The 12,647-nt window shown below is 40.2% G+C and overlaps 1 protein-coding gene across 4 annotated transcripts in view; it reads right to left on the reverse strand.

The window, feature by feature from the left end:
* The window catches only part of LRRC4C (leucine rich repeat containing 4C), a 1,309,626-nt gene that overhangs the window by 177,125 nt on the left and 1,119,854 nt on the right, over positions 1–12,647 (reverse strand). For 2 of the 4 annotated variants that reach the window (XM_011940748.1, XM_011940747.1), the window contains exon 1: positions 2,156–4,098. The exons of the other annotated variants lie outside the window; for them this stretch is intronic. The gene's annotated coding sequence lies outside the window, so the exon portion shown is untranslated. Of the gene's footprint in view, positions 1–2,155; positions 4,099–12,647 lie in introns of those variants that run through there. 4 annotated transcript variants of the gene reach the window in all.

A 12,647-nucleotide genomic window follows, 5' to 3' on the forward strand; every position in this document is an offset into this window, starting at 1 on the left:
TAAAATCTCCTCCAATTAGCAGACCCAACCTAATTTCAAGGCTGGGGTTCCCATGTGAAGCCAGGAACTGAACTATAAAGTGAAAAAGCATCATCTTCTTACGTTTTTTTGGTCATTGTGCTAAGTTCCAGATGAGCAAGAACTTAATATAACTTGAGCCATTCCATGTCTACAAATGGTGACTTAACTGTGGTAATGTAAAACAAAGCAAACAAGTAAACAAATACAAAAAAAGTGCAGAGAACTATGAAAATATATGCACAAGTCTATGGGGATTTCAGGGAATAAAACCATCTTGCACAATTATTTTTATAGGTTGGTAAATTTATTGCCTGATCTGTGTTCCAACAGGAAACATGTGCCCAGAAAAATAAATTAGAGAAGTGCTCAGCTGTAGGCTAGTTTAGTTAAGGAGTAATGAAAAGGATAAGAATAGATGATGTGAGAGTAAGAACAGGCTCAGATGCTTTCAGCTGCATGTTTCTGGTTTCTATTATCACCTCTCTAATATAAATGTAACCCTACAGTTCTTTAATGACTCTCTGAGGACCACCACTCACAGGATTAAACACTAAGAAGGGACCCAGGAGAATGCTGCCTTTCATCTCCTTTGGGACATGTCAGAGTTGTGGATCTTTTTTTTTTTTTTTTAAATGGTACTCAAGCCAGGGTTACCTAACCTATGCTATAGAAAGGAAAAGAAGAAAGGAAGAGGGAGACAGGGAAGAAGGGAGGAAGGGAAGAGAGACAATGAATATTGGAGTTTGTAACCCTTGAAGTCTAAACTGGCAGAAGTTTTATTTCAAGCTCTCAGGACCTTTTATTTCAAGCTCTTTGACCCTTACTCATAAAACAGCATTCAAAATACAGGAGTAGCCAGGCTATGTGTACCTGTCCAGTTTGGATCCCAAACCGACTTTTTTTTTTTTGCCTGGCGTTCTGAGGCTTGTGTGAGTCACCTGTCTCATGCTGTTTGGCCATTAATGAAAGAGTTATAGCTTCTCTAGGCCTCAGTTTCCTTTTTTTATTGACATGAGATCTCTGGAGACTCTTCTGGCTCTGAAGTTATATGAGTCTATGATTCTGATAGAAGGCCCCAGAGAGGAATAGAGAAGAGTGAAGGGGGGAAGTTCTGTAAAAAAGGCCAGCTCCCTGACTTTGGCAGCAATGCGAGAGGAGGGAAGGTGATCCTACATGCGCTCAGCTCAGACTTTCTAAGCACTTTCCACCTTCTGCTTTATTTTTCATATTGGCGTCTTTTTCCAAGACAAAGCTGGCACATGAGAAGCACGAATGCTCAACATAGACCTCTTCTTCAGCTGCCTTTTCTAAGTTACCACAGGACACTAGATTTCTTCCTTTTTCTGAGGAGCTGTGAACTAGTGATGTTGGAAAGGTTTCTGGCAAAACCCAAGTCACTGCTCTACAGTTCATGCACAGTCTCTCTGTAATCCAAAGAAGTCCTCAGTTAGAAGGGGGTGGAGTTGGAGAGAAGTAGGTCCTCCTTGGTTCATTTTTAGCACTGGCATGAACCCGGGTAATGTGAAGACCACATCTGGGCATGTGTATGCAAGAGTGATTGTGGAAAGTACAGCCACTTCTCTCCACCAGCTTCCTCCCCCCAAAACCCACCCTTTCTCCCTCCACCCATACACCATCAAGAAGCCACCCTTCATCTACTTGGTTTATTGTCATATTTTTGTGTTAATACATTCTGTTGATCTGCAATGTCGGGTCGGATAATGAAATTTAAATTGAGTCCCTTCGATTTCCAATAGCTAAACATTTGTGCATCTAACTCCGCAGGTGACAAGCAACTTAAATGCATTCTAGAGTGTCAGTCACATAGCACTGGCACCCCACACTGCAGTGGCTTTCCTGGGGAGACTTTTTTTTTTTTTTTTCCTGGTGAACATTTGCAAAGGCGTCTGCCCAGGATGCAGTCAACCTGCATCCTTATAGCAAACTGTCTTATCAGAGAGCAGAGACTGATGAAGCAAATACGTGGGCCACCCATTCCCTTATTTTCTGGCCCCCAATAGCCAGTTCTTTAAAAAAAAAAAACACCAAAGGGAGAGAGAGGATGAAGAGACCAAGAACACCAAATTAACTGACATTTTCTTCACCAATAAATAAGAAAATAAAGGTCACTCACTGTATTTCAGACTGATCACAGCAACATCCGGATGGAAATCCAGGTGGTTAAGAACAAGAGAAAACGTATGATCTTGATACCAAAAAGAATAAAAATTTAAAAAAGGAAGTTGATGAAGAAAAATCCAACTGCAATTATCCGTCAATTTTAGTCAACATAGGCACAAATCCAACTGTGCTCTGCTGGTTTCTCTCCCCCAATCGATGCCTCATTCTGCCGCGGTCAACTTTTCTTCTCTGAAATTTCTTTGCAGATGTATTATTAATTTCCTCTCCTCTTGTGGGAAATTCAAAAAGAAAAGAAAACACCACCACACCAGTTCTTTACTTTGCTAAAAAAGCCCCAAACTTTTCATTCCAAAATTATCTCCTTGGCTCACTTTCTCCTTTATAGAGAAAAATGAACATACTTTTTTCTTTGTGAAACCTCGGTTCTCCATTTCCAATCATCCTTTTTTTGGGGGGAGGGGAACAGCTGCTTTAAGATTATTTATTTATGTCAGAACACACCAATCCCCGCGGGTCTAACCCTGGTTTATTTCATTCTTGAATGCTCCCCGTGTGCACATATACACATTTGTGTTAAGATCCAGGGCTCACAAGAAAAAGCTTCGTTCTTCCTTCTCTCTTGCACAATCAGTTTATCCATTGCGTTCGGTTCCAGGAGAGAGCTGTGTCCCGCATCCTTCATTTTTGCAAGGCACCCAACAGCCACCACCACCAAAAAAAAAAAAAAAAAAAGTCTCCTTTTACATCGTCAATTCCTCTCCCCAGCCTCCCCTTCGAAGAATTTGGGGAGCAACTTCCCCCCCACTCGCCATCCTTCCGGCCGGCCCCTTTGCCAAAGATCTGATTAGATTTCTCATCACAACCCAGTGCGCAATTGAATTTTTGATTTCAGCCACCCGGCCAGCCACCTTCCCCTCTCCCCTCCAAACTCCGGTTATATCCTGTCTCCTTCCCTCCACCGCCTCTGCAATTTCATAATCTCACGTTAAATGGAGTGCGGGGGGCGGGGGCGGGGGCGGGGGCGGAGGTAGTGGAGGAAAATTTCAAGGCTCCGTCAGCTGTCAAGAAGAAACCCATTCCTCCCCCCGCTACTTTTTTTTTTTCTTTTTAAGGCTCGGGGTGCCTTTTCCTTCCTCTGTCCCCGCCCCCACCCCCAGCACCCGGTCCAGATCCTCCAGGTGTTGCAGAACTCCGCGGTCGGGGCCGGGATCACGGGGGAGAAGCGGGATGCGGTCCCTCGCCGGTGGCCCCTGCCAGCCCCCGGGTCCCCTTCTCCTCCATCAGCCGGCAGTGGCTCCGGGGGCGCCGCGGTGATGTAAGTTGAGACTGGGGCTTTTATTTCAAATGGGGAGGGCGAAGTGAGGGGACAGGCGGGGTGGTAGGCAAATGAAAAAAACAAACACGAAAAAAGAAAGAAAAGAAAAAGAAGAAAAAAAGAAAACGGAACAATACGGGTAAGAAAAAAAAAATTTCCTAATCGCTGGTTCTTCTCATCCTTCTCAAATGCAACTGCAGCTTTGATCTCATTTCCAGCTGCGTTGGGTACATTTTGGAGCCACAAGTTGGTTCCCGTTGGCGCAGACCTTCCCGAAGCCTGCTAGTCCTCTGCGAGGAGACGCGTTTTCGGGAGCGCAGCTGCTCCGCGCCGTCCTTAGCGCCATCGCCCTGGCTCACGGCTCCCTGCGCGGCAGAAACCCCAGTCCCCTTCCATCCACTTCGGTTTGAACTCTCTTCCCCCCTCCCTCTGCTCTCTCCTCTCTTTCTCTCCCAAATAAATGCTCTCCCAGCGCCGGCGGCAGCTCTTGCCAGCCTAGGCTTTCTCTCGACCAATGCCACGTCCTGACGTTTAGGGTCCTAGCTTCCAAAAGCTCCTTTCGGACTGCAGTCGCCTTCCCTCCTCTGCCCCTCTTTCTTTCCCCTTTTCCTTTCCCTTTCTCCGCTTGTGATCAGTAAAATACAATTACCCAATTACCTCGCATCATCTTAGCACTGATTGGTCAATTGCATTAACACTTGAAGTCAGGGAAGAGGGGATTGGAGCTTCTGAGATGTGGCACTGCTGCCACCTGGAGGGCAGAGCCGGAACAGCTGAGTCTAAAAGCAACCCCCACGCTGGGAGGTTAGTAATAGGCAAAAGAAATTCAGGCTGTGTGGGAGAATCAGTTTTTTCGAAAAGCTTGCCTGTTTTCATCCAGAAATCCAGGAGTTTTGAGCTACAAAGAGGAAGACATTAAAATCAAATCACCACTAAGATTCAAAATTATCACCAAACACACAAAGCTGTTGCTTTCAGGTTGCAGGGTAAGAGCCTCTCCTAGTCAAGCACACTGGTCCCAAACTGAGGATTAACACAGTACTATTGCTTAGCTGGGCGCGGTGGCTCACGCCTGTAATTACAGCACTTTGGGAGGCCGAGGCGGGAGGATCACGAGGTCAGGAGATCGAGACCAACCTGCTCAACATTGTGAAACCCCGTCTACTAAAAATACAGAAATTAGCCAGGAGTGATGGCGCGCGTCTGTAATCCCAGCTACTCGGGAGACTGAGGCAGATTTGCTTGAACCCGGGAGACAGAGGTTGCAGTGAGCCGAGATTGGGCCATTGCACTCCAGCCTGGGCGACAAGAGCAAGACTCCGTCTCAAATAAATAAATAATCAAAAAAAAAAAAAAAAGAATAGGCTCATCAGAAAGAATCCAGAGTAACTTAAAAGCTACTGGGGAGGGAGGCTGTGGTCGAGCAGGATAATCTCACCAGGAGGAAGCAACTGTAAAGGCGAGATAGTAGCCTTCAGCCTATGCAGTGTTGCAGTAAATTGGCCTGTTCAATTTGTACAAGACATCCAGGACAGCTTGACAACTCAATTCCAACATCCCCTGCTCGAGGATGTGGACTTTTCCGTCAACTCGTATTAGAGAAATAGTTGGCACATTTCGAATTCACTGGGTCTCCTTAGAGGGACTGGGCCAACAAAATAATGTTATTAATATTATATTTATATTGGTTTCTTTCTCCAATGTATAATTTTCATAAGGCCCCTTCAGTAACCTATGGACATTCACTTTTTGTCATTTATGTAGGTAACCTTGAGATATGAATAAATGAAATTAGGAATGATAATTTAAACAATACTATATATATATATATATATGGAATAGATTAAATAAATGTTCCTCTGTTTTATATGCCCTAAGTAATGATCTTTGTGCTGGTTTTCTTTATTTTTGAGAGAACAGAATATGTACTTGGTTTAAAAACAGTTTTAAAGAAAGTAAGTAAATCATAATGGAAGGTAGCCTCAAACAGAAATGGGAAAAGATTTATTAAGAGAACATCAGAGGCATATCCAAATTTATACAAAATGCTATTTTTTTCTTTTCTGTTCCCATTATAGCACATGGTATTTCCTTGCTTAGAGTTAAAAAAAAAAATTACATCTGTAATGTTCTTTGTGTACTAAGAGCATACTGTAACGTGCCTCTCAGATGTCAGTACATGCAAGGGGAAAGACATTTCCTTGCACATGGATTGTGATTTATTGTAATTTCTCCATCTTTTTGGAGAGCTTTGATGTTATGAATTACATCAAAATGTGAATTTTTTGAGAGTTAGTGGCGTTGCTTCTATTTTTAAATGAATGCTGTATTGATTGATTCAAAACACTAGTGAGCAGTTGACTTTAATTTGTGTTTTGAAGCTTTTACCCTTATATGCCATTTATAGTTTATCCACTAATAAACGATTAAAAAGTACATTCACTAGCTGTACTAGATAGCTTCAAAGGAGTCTATCCTCCGATTCTGAAGTAAGCTGGAAGCCATTTGAAATGAAAATTTTCTTTTTAGGGATTTTGACAGCAAAGGAAGGCCAATGATTCGTTTTTTTCAGAGCTGATTATTAGCTATCTACCAGAATCTTTAATACTGTCAGAATGAATTAATCTATTAGGCAAAGCAGCAGGGACAGATAAGTGCTATTTGGCCAAAAGGGAAAACAGAACAGCTTCCCTCTCCTGTTAACCTTCCCCTTCAGCAGCTACAGTATCTTTACCTACATCATTGACTCATTCACATGATATGACCCTGAATTTGTCATGTGGCTTTCATTTTTAGATTTAGATTGAACTAGTCATTACTGACAATCCATACGGCATGGTTTTCTGTTACACTTCTCATATGTATATAACCTTATTTAATACTCAAAACAACACCCTGAGAGATTTTGAAGATGGAAAAATTGAAGCTTAGAGTCACAAACTTGGTAAATGACACAGCCAAAATTTGAACCCAGATCTACTCAATGCTAATTCTTCCAGTTTTGCGATAACATCTAGGTTTTGGTAACATGGGGAACACCTGTATGTCAGTTATCAGCATGCAGGCTGTCATTTTCTGCCCTGAATGCCAGGCATGAATTTGTAACCCTTTCAGAGGATGGCAATACCACATTTGTCCCTGAATGACCTTACTCAAAGAGGATTGGAGTAAGTAGTAAACAAGTTAACTGTCATGAAAGTATGCATGCAAACCAAATTGTTGCTGAAAAACCATAATTATAGATATTTATGCAGTAGAGGTTGCCAGGTACTATTAACAATGACAGAGGATGTGTTCAAGTAAAAATTTTTATAAAAGCTCTTTTAGAAGAAATAATATTACACCATCACCCTCCCTATTAGCCCATCTAGTTACCAAAAGCACGGAGAGGACAAAACACTTATTGAAATGACATGTCTTGGGAGAAGAGGAGGCACAGTGCTAGCATGCTAGATTTGTTCTATGGACATGCAGATTTCTACTTTTGTTCTTCTCTGATTTGTAGACGTGAGTCATTAGACAAAACTGTTATCTTATTTCACTGTATGTTCATGACTATAGCCGGTGTAATCTTTAGCAAACAGCAGGGGACAGCATCTTGTAATCAGAAATACAAAATAGCAAATAGAACAAATTCAGTAACTTTGCTTAAAAATAAAAAAGTGACTGTGTCTATTGTGTTTATTAATTGGATTTTACAGGCTGTAGGCAACTCTATTGAAGCACAATACATACTTAAAATTTGTGCCTTTATTCTGTGTTATAAATCCTGGAAATAAATATTCTCTTTTCACTTCCAATAGTATTACACAGGGACCAGAATATCCTCTGGGATAATCATAGCAAGCTTGCCTGTATAGTCACACACAATGACATGTGAATTAATTTCATTAAAACAACTTACTTTTTCGAAACTACTTTGACTTTAAAATTCAATACTCAGTGGGAGTTTACTAAACATGTTACATTAGATAATATTCTATAGATATTGTATTTTGGAACTAGAAGATATCCTAATAATCCTCTATTCTTTATTTCTTGAAATATAGATAAAAGATCCTAAAGTCCTAAATACTGATGTGCAAATTTCTGCTTTTTTTTTCAAGTTCCGCCCCCACACCCCATCCTCTGATGGCTACTCCTCCACTGAGCCCTTATACCATATAGTCTTATTTTTTGTTCTCTCATACTTTTTAACATTTGTTTTAATAACTAGCATTTAATGAGAGCTTGTGAGTGTCAAGCATGTCTCTATGTATGTTGCAGATTTCAACTCATGCAGTCCTTCCAACAATCTTATGAAGTAGGTGCCACTGATGAAATTGGAGTTGAGGTTAAATAAGGGCGCCTAGCTAGGAAGTGATAGAGGTAAGATTGTAACACAGGTTATTTCATCTCGGAGGTTGTGGTTATAACACATATTGCCTACTATTGCTTATTGTGATGGATGGAAATGATGTGCCCATGTCTATGTCCACCCCCCAAGCTCCAAACCATGATTGATTTCACAAGAGCATTGTATTTCTAATGCTTTGCACACCGTTGAGTGAGTAAATATCTAAGATGATGCTCTTTAGGAAATGGAAAGACCTACTTTTTTTGTCTCTTACCCATTCTTCTTTTCGCTGTGGTGCACAAAATTCTAAAACGATGAGATACTTATCATAATTATTAAAATAGAAAAACTAAGAGAAGATGCCACCAAATAAGATGATTTCATCAATGAAGTATAACTTTTGAAACAGCAATGAATGCACAATAAACCATTTGAAATCTTAATAGCTGAAAACAACAATCATTTATTATTTCTCATGACTCTAAAGGCTGGTCAGAAATTGGTTAAGTGGCTCGTCTTGTTCTTGGTTGAGTTAACTGCTTGCTGATCTAGAATGGTCTCAGCTATGGTCATTGGTGCAACTGGACTCCACTCCACATACGTCTCTCTCTCTCTTCTTCAGCTTGGGCCAAGCATATTTCTTGGCAATGGCAGAAATCCAAGAGAGCAAGCACAAGATCATGAGTACCTTTTCAGGCTTCTTTGTGAATAGTATCAGTTAACTTCCCATTGGCCAAAGAAAATCACTTAGTTGAGTGCATTGCCAGGGAATAGGGCAGGTCATTCCACCTTCAAGGGGAGATGTATTAGTCTGTTTCCACATTGCTATAAAGATATACCCAAGACAGGGTAATTTATAAAGAAAAACTTACAATTATGGCAGAAGGGGAAGAAGCATGTCTTACATGGTGGCAGGGAACAGAGCGCTAGCAAGAGCAGGGAAAACTGCCTTGCAAAATCAGCAGATCTCCTGATAACCCATTCACGATTTTGAAAACAGCATGGGGGAAAATGCCCCCATGATCCAATCACCTCCCGTGAGGTCCCTCCCCCAACACATGGGGATTACAATTTGGATTACAATTCGAGATGAGATTTGGGTGGGGACACAGAGCCAGACCCCATGTCAGGAGGTTACTGCCAAGTTATATGGAAGGAAATCAAGTGGAGAATCAGAGTGATCATTGCAATCAACTACAACCTCTCTCCCTTATGAATAACAAAGGTCCTTAGTGATTACTGGGGTTTGCTGGAAAGAAAATTGTCCACATTAGTGACCATCTAATCATTCACTTATTTCAACATATTTATAATAATCTCCAGTTATGTGCCAAGTATTATGGAAGTCATCACTAACTCCTCTGTTACCTTTACTTTCCTTATAGCACCTGTCGATGCTGTCTCAGGAATGGCTCACAGATGTGTGCCAAAGACAGTGTACACATTTCTCTTTATTACTTTAGAGAGACCACTATCAGGTTCCTCTGTGGACTCTGCCATTCATCTTTCTTCTTACCTATTCTATCTCCTCTCTAATACCAGTTAGCTTGTGAAAAAGGAAAGTAGACAAGAGAAAAGTTTAAATGAACAAACATTAAAAGGAAAATCTGTTTCATATGTACAATGACAAGAAACCACAACATTGAAAAAAAAACTATTTGTAATGTATAGAAAAAGATTCACAGTTTAAATACAAAAATAGTTCTTAAAATAGCTAACATGAATGGGAAAAATACTTGACTAGCCAATTAAATGAAGAACTAGTTATTTTGACATGTATTGGGACCCATGTTGCTTAACACAGTGCCTGGTCCTTTGACCTCTTAATAAATTTTGATTGACTAGATGAATGAACTGTCCACTTGGTTGGGGGAGCAACGTGGATAGATAGTAGCTATGCTAATTACAATCAATGGTGAGTAATATGGTCAGAATTTTACAGAAGTGTAAAGAGCTGGGGGTGGAAGGCACAGGAGACAGTAGCTACCTCAGTGTGGGACCAGACCAAGAGGACTTCACAAATATAAACTGTATTAGGCTGTTCTTACATGGCTATACCAAATACTTGACACTGGGTTATTGATAAGAAAAGAGGTTGAATTGGCTCATGGTTCTGCTCTACAGGAAGCATGGGAGCATATGCTTCTGGGGAGGCCTCAGGGAGCTTAAATTCATGGTGGAAGGCAGTGTGCGAACATGATGGGAGCAGGAGCAAGAAAGAGAGAAAGGGGAGGTACTACTGACTTTTAAACACGATTTCACAAGAATTCACTAACGTGAGGAGAGTACCAAAGGGGATGGTGCTAAACCGTTCGTGATAAATCTGCCTACATGATCCAGTCACATCCCTCCTGGCTCCACCTCCAACATTAGGGATTACAATTTGACATGAGACTCGGTGGGGACACAGATCCAAACCATATCAGAAATGCTAATGTGTTCAAGGCTTCATGAATGTGAATGTAGTTGATGATTGCAGAATTGCCCATATGGCAGCCAGAGGACAAAGAACAAAATGCATTCTAAGAAAAATTAATTTGTTACCCGAAGATTAACGGAGTTAAAGCTTAACTAACTTACAAATTCAGCTATGGTTGAGGGGATCAACTATTAGATGCCATGTAGAGATCCAAAGAGTGCAGCTTTTGAAATACAGTCATTCCTCTGTATCTGTGGGGAATTGATTCCAGGACCCTAGCAGACGGCAAAATCTGAGGATGCTCAATCCCTTATATAAAAGAGTATAGTATTTGCATGTAATCTGTGGACAGCCTCACATATATTTTAAATCATATCTAGATTACTTACCTAATGCAATCCTAATACAATGCCTACACATCACTTCATTCTTCAGGATTCAATGTAGTACTTAGCACTGGGCAAATTCAAAGTTTGCTTTTTGAAACTTTGTGAATTTTTTATTTCTTAAGAGGCGGAGTCTAGCTCTGTTGCCCAGGCTAGAATGCAGTTGTACAATCCTGGCTCACTACAGCCTGGAACTCCCGGGCTCAAGTGATTCTCTTACCTCAGTCTCCAGAAGAGCTAGGACAGGTGTGAGCACTGCACCATGCTCTCTGGAAGGTTTTTGATCTGCGATTGGTTGAATCCATAGATGGGAAACCCACAGATATGGAGGGTTACCTACCCATTGATACCTTCCTAGGAGGATATCAATCACTAAAGAAGCTTGGGGAGGAAGGGCATTGGTGAAGGGGAGCATGTTGATAGATAATTCTCCCTTTTTCAGACCACATGAGGCAACATGACAAATTTGAGGAGTGACTTAAAGCAATAAGAAGAAAGTTGAAAGAAACAATGGTATGACAATTTGGCAACCACTTCTGAATGGCCTTCAACTATCTTTTACACATCCTTTCTAAATGGTGACCCAATCACTTTAAAAACACAATCTCCTTTATTAAATGTTTCTAAAGGAGAAGGTACTTGTGCATAGATACTATGTGGTGGTATTTTTGTACTGTCTAAATTAGGAATCTTTGCACTGGGAATAAAATTGCCCATAAAGGTATCTTTAAAACTCCACCAGGAATTAGGAGATGGGGTGAATCCAGTTGTGTAATTTGAGAAGACAGCTGCATTTTATCCAGCTAAATCAGCACTTGATACTAAACAATTTCTAAAGAATGTCACTTTATTTTAGCATCAGCCATGCAGTGCAGATTCAAGAAATGATAGCCTTGTTTTCCCCACCGCGTTACTATTATGCTTTCAGAAGATGAAGGCATAGATTTCAAAATTGAGTTCTCTTCACATTGAAGATTCATTTAGCACATCTGTGGTTCCAGGCCTCCAGCTGATTTAGTCGCTCATGATTCAAATAATGTTAAACAATTTGCATTTTTAAATGTCCAGGTCTCTAATATACACATTCTTAAGGACAAAAATGACTTTCTAGTGGATGCTGTAGATTTGTGAAAAAATCATTTATAGTATTGACACTGAAAATGGAAACACCTTTATCACCTGAATAAAATAATGCCTCAGAAAATGAAAATAAGTATGTATAAAGAAATACTTTCAAAATGGAAGGGGCTTAGAAATCCTTTGATTCACTACACAAATCTTCTTAATCCATCAAAAACCTTGTTAATTTTATAGGGGCAATAAGAGATAAAATAAATATGCTTGTGGCTAAGACTGTGAGGTATGTCCCAGATTTGTGGTCTCATTGCACAGAGTGAACACAGGGTGACTGTTACGCGAGTGTTTGACATTTTTGCCACAACTTTCAATTGACAATCTTGAAAAAGATTTCTAGTGAAATTTTAAGAATACTTACGGAAGTTCGCATTTTCACTAGGATAACAATTATGCCACATCGAATTTCAATTTCTTACTTTAATTCTTATGAATGTTTCCACAATTTTTTGTTACTGTTCTTATTTTAGTGGTTACATTAAAAAGGCTACAGGGATTTTTCACTGCTCATACTGTCAGTTGTGTTTCTTTTACCTCTATGGTTAAAGAATGCTAAAATTATGATTATTGGAACAAAGTTTCTTTGAAGAGGCCCATCCTTTCTTTCTGTGTCTTTTTAAAATTCCTTTATAATAGCCCAAGGCCTCAGCCTCAAGCAGTTCCCTTCTCCAGAAAGAATGATAATAAATGAAATAATTTGTACATAGGTGCTGACACTTTAGTACTATCCAATTCAATCCATTTATTTATTGAATGAGCAAATATTTATTGAATATTAATTTCAGTGGGTTCTGCATACACTATGACTTAGCAATACTTTAGTGACTTTTCATCATTTGCCAGACACACTTATATTTTTGTAAAAGATTACTGTATATTTAGAAAGGGTATATG

Source organism: Colobus angolensis, unplaced genomic scaffold (assembly GCF_000951035.1).
Source record: "Colobus angolensis palliatus isolate OR3802 unplaced genomic scaffold, Cang.pa_1.0 Scaffold192, whole genome shotgun sequence".
NCBI classification, from domain to species: domain Eukaryota; kingdom Metazoa; phylum Chordata; class Mammalia; order Primates; family Cercopithecidae; genus Colobus; species Colobus angolensis.